Source organism: Camellia sinensis, chromosome 13 (assembly GCF_055761805.1).
Source record: "Camellia sinensis isolate YWXY chromosome 13, ASM5576180v1, whole genome shotgun sequence".
NCBI lineage: Eukaryota > Viridiplantae > Streptophyta > Magnoliopsida > Ericales > Theaceae > Camellia > Camellia sinensis.
The window spans coordinates 108,656,099-108,659,899 of NC_138973.1; the positions used below are offsets into that span (position 1 = coordinate 108,656,099).

The window sequence follows — 3,801 nt, forward strand, 5'->3', positions numbered from 1 at the left end:
CAGTGCTCGGTTGGACCGAGCTGCTTGATCAAGCGATGGTGGAGCCAGTCAAGCTGAGTGACCGGCGCCCGGAAAGGCGTGGTCAGCCGAGGTAATCGTTTGATCGGCAGGAAGGCCGACCACAGGAGGTGCCCCGGGCTCGGCTTTGCCGAGATGCCGCCTAGCCCGGTCCTCCTTGGGCTTAGCCAGTGAAGTGCTTGGGAATGAAGCACAGCACGGCCGTGGATAGAGGAGCTCGGCTGCCAAGCTCCAGCTGAGAAGGCAGGCAGTTGAGATTAGGTGATGTTTAGCAAGGTTTACGCTGACAGATAGGATAGCGGAGCCACGTGTCAGGAGATGACTAGGAGTGGATATGGGACGCAGAGGGTATATAAGCATGGCTGCGCCCCCCATACACAGACGGATGAACATTTTGTAAGGGAATTCTTACACTCAAACACTCCTCTCTATATCTCACTATCCTAAGGTGTGTGCTAACTTGATCGTCGGAGGGTTTTTTCGGCCACACACCGCCGGGTAGCTCACCGTTATTTGCTCGCAGGTGATCGGACAGAAACGGAGCTCGAAAGAAAGGAATACGGGATTGCCTGAATATTTGCTCCCCGTACAACTAGTAACACAAAAACCAACTAAATATCAAACTTTCTCAACTAGCATTGTTCCTAATATTAACAAACTAGTTGAAAATTTCTTAATAATATGTAACATTCGAAACAATACTTTAATCCATCGTGCATAGGTATTATATAAAATCAATTAATCAAAATGTGCTTTACCTAGACTGGATTATAGATGTCAATGAGTCTGAAACTTTGATAACATCAGATGGATTTAATAGTGAGACTGAATTTGCAATCACCTGCAAGAAATACCAGGAACATAGTATTTGGTAAGTCATACCTTCACATCATTAAATATGTAACCAAAGAAAAAGGGACTAAGGAAGAACCTTATCATCTTGGGTATATAAGCAATTTAAGATTAGTGCTCAATCATTAGCATGTATCGCTAAAACATAAACAGAATCCACACTTGGAGGCATCACGTGCTAAGAAATTTATTTTTTCTCAAGGCTCTTAACCTTGTCATTCTCTAGTAAATTTAAACTTGCAAGTTTCTCACCCATGGTTGGCTTGTTTAAATCCTTGTCAATTTGGCATCCATCCATTGGCTCTCCATGAGTTGTATCTAGCAGCAAAACCAGCTTATTTGTTAAATGCTGAAATTCTAGTGTTGGTGCATAAAATGCACATATTTTATTTTAATATTAAAAACAATATTTTATTACACCAACATAATGATGTAAGAAAACCAACCTCAAATAACAAGTTTGAAACTGACAAAACTTTCCCGCCCAAATAGACCTTGTATACCATTAATTTCAAATTTGTTCCATCACATATCACTGACCAAATATCAAATTACGTTTCATCCGTGCACACATAATCATAAGAGAAATATTAAACAGGACCATTCTATCAAATTTCAAGCACATTTTAATCAATAAATTGATATATAGAGGACAAACCTAGATCGAGAAATGAAATTAAAAAAAAAATTCATGAATAACCAAATATGCTATTGATGAAAAAAATATGAAATCAATTGATCAGCTACAGATCAACAAACGGTAGAGGTACGAAATTGTCAATAAACTCAGAGTTATTACATGGTCCTAGAGCACTATCAGATTTAGAAAGATGCAAAAGTTGTTGCTCAAAGTTTGAAGTAATTTATTATTATCAGCAACAATCAACACCAAATCAGATTATGGATTGCTCAATGTTTGTTCGAATAGTGGCATACCTATTCATCTTCTTTTGAAGCTTGCTGCCCACTAGATGCATCCGACACCTACAAGATGTTAGTATAATGTGTTAATATTTGATAAAATGTCCCAGAATGTGCATTATTTCCTGTTTTAGTGGTTCTCTTTATCTCCACAACAAGTTTCTTTTCCTATATCAACAAATAATTTATAATTAGATCAAACACCAAAAACTTGCAACAGAAACATTACCTATAAACTCTTTAACATACTTCCAATTGCAAGGTGGTGATTTCCCTCTCAAATGTTTGTTGGTTTCTTTATAGCACTGAATAAATACTCTATAAATACTTGTTTTCATTGTCCGTGGTTAAAGGATACATGCGTAATAGATGTTTTGATATATCTATATAGGTAACTAATCCCCACAAGCAAAGCATCGTCATAGTTCCCCCAAAAAAAAAAAAAAAACATTTGGGTAAAACAATAATAAGAAAGGGGTAATTTAGGCTTTAGGTACATGGGCATATCAAGAAAAGATTTTAAGGTTGATTCTTAACTCCTTCAACAACCAACCTACCCCACTTCTTAAAAATAAAAACAGAAGTAAAAAGTAAAAAACGGAGGTTGGTTGAAGTTGCAAACAACATTTGATGACTACCCTTTTTTCTGTTTTAAACTTTTGTTATCATTGTTGTTCAAAAAAAAAAAAAAACTTTTGTTACCATTCTAATTTTTCCTCTGTACTATCTGTTCTTCATCTCCACATAATGGCCTCTTTCAAAACTGTTTTCCCTCTACCCTGCTGTTTTTATTTGATTTTTTAATGAATCTAAAAAATTTCCTGAAATATAAATAAATAAATAAATCACTAAAAATAAAGGAAAATTCATATAGAAACAGTTTTGAAAACCTCTTATTAGCTAGCATCCAGAAATTCCAACAATAATTTCAAGCAACCAAACACTTTCAAAACCAAGCCAATTCGAACAATTTTCCTTCCATATAGCCCAAGATTTTACAAGCTTTCCTTAATCATCACTATTCATAGTTCATGAAACTACCTAACATAGTTGTGTACAAACAATTGAATCAACAATTCTGGATCAACACAACACAGATGAAATCATAGTTGAAACAGTAAGAGTAGATAGAGATTGTTCCAAGAGGTTCAAACACCTCTATTGTTTTCAACAAAGAATTAAATTCAACAGAATATTGAAGAGGAGAGAACTAAAACCTCCCCAAAACTGCCACATCACAGAATATTAAAATCATTAAACACAACTAATAGATATAATAGAGAGAGAAAGTTGGATTCATTCATAGAAATTAGGCTTACCAATTCTGAATCAATCAAAATCTTCAAATCTTCATCAACAATCGATCAAAATCTTCAAATCTTCATCAACAATTGATTCAAATCTTCAAATAAACAATAAAATTGAGATGGAGAGTCCAAAGAAAGAGTCGAGCGAGAGAGAGTGCAGAGTGAAGAGTTCATGCCATTGGAGGTCAATCTTAAATGAAGATAGCGAAATCGATTTGGGAAATAAGGGATAGATAAGGCAAGTTTTACATGATTTGGTTATTTTATTTTATTTTTTTAAGTTAAGAACATGATTTGGGGGTTTATATAAAATGATATTTTGGTGTAAAAAGTGATTTTTTGTGACGAGCAAACAATTAGCCGCAAAAAAATAGATGCAAAAAGCCCTATTTCTAGTAATGTAAAGCATATATTTAAAGTTGATGTAGTGTAAGCCATACTCAAAATCCATTTAGTCCATACACTTAATTTTTTGAGAAATAAAAAAGTTCTTAAAAAAATAATACCAAAGTCTCTCAATAAATAGGGTAAAAATTTTGAAAAAAAAAAAAAAAAAAAACAAAAGGACTTCAAGCTCCTACCTACGTATGAGTCGTATGAATTGTATAGATCAGTTGTAGAACTCCATCTATTTATCTATTATTTTGTGGTTGAAATAATAGTATTAATATATTATTTTTTTGGATAAATTACACTGACACTC

The 3,801-nt window shown here is 34.4% G+C and overlaps 1 long non-coding RNA gene across 1 annotated transcript; it reads right to left on the minus strand.

Moving 5' to 3' along the window:
* Positions 1-651: 651 nt before the first annotated feature.
* On the minus strand, positions 652-3,280 carry LOC145805956 (uncharacterized). The gene is made up of 4 exons (XR_014348315.1): positions 3,111-3,280; positions 1,807-1,854; positions 950-1,188; positions 652-859 (listed from the first exon to the last, which is right to left on the minus strand). It is a non-coding gene; the product is annotated as an uncharacterized LOC145805956 (long non-coding RNA).
* Between the last annotated feature and the right edge of the window lie 521 nt (positions 3,281-3,801).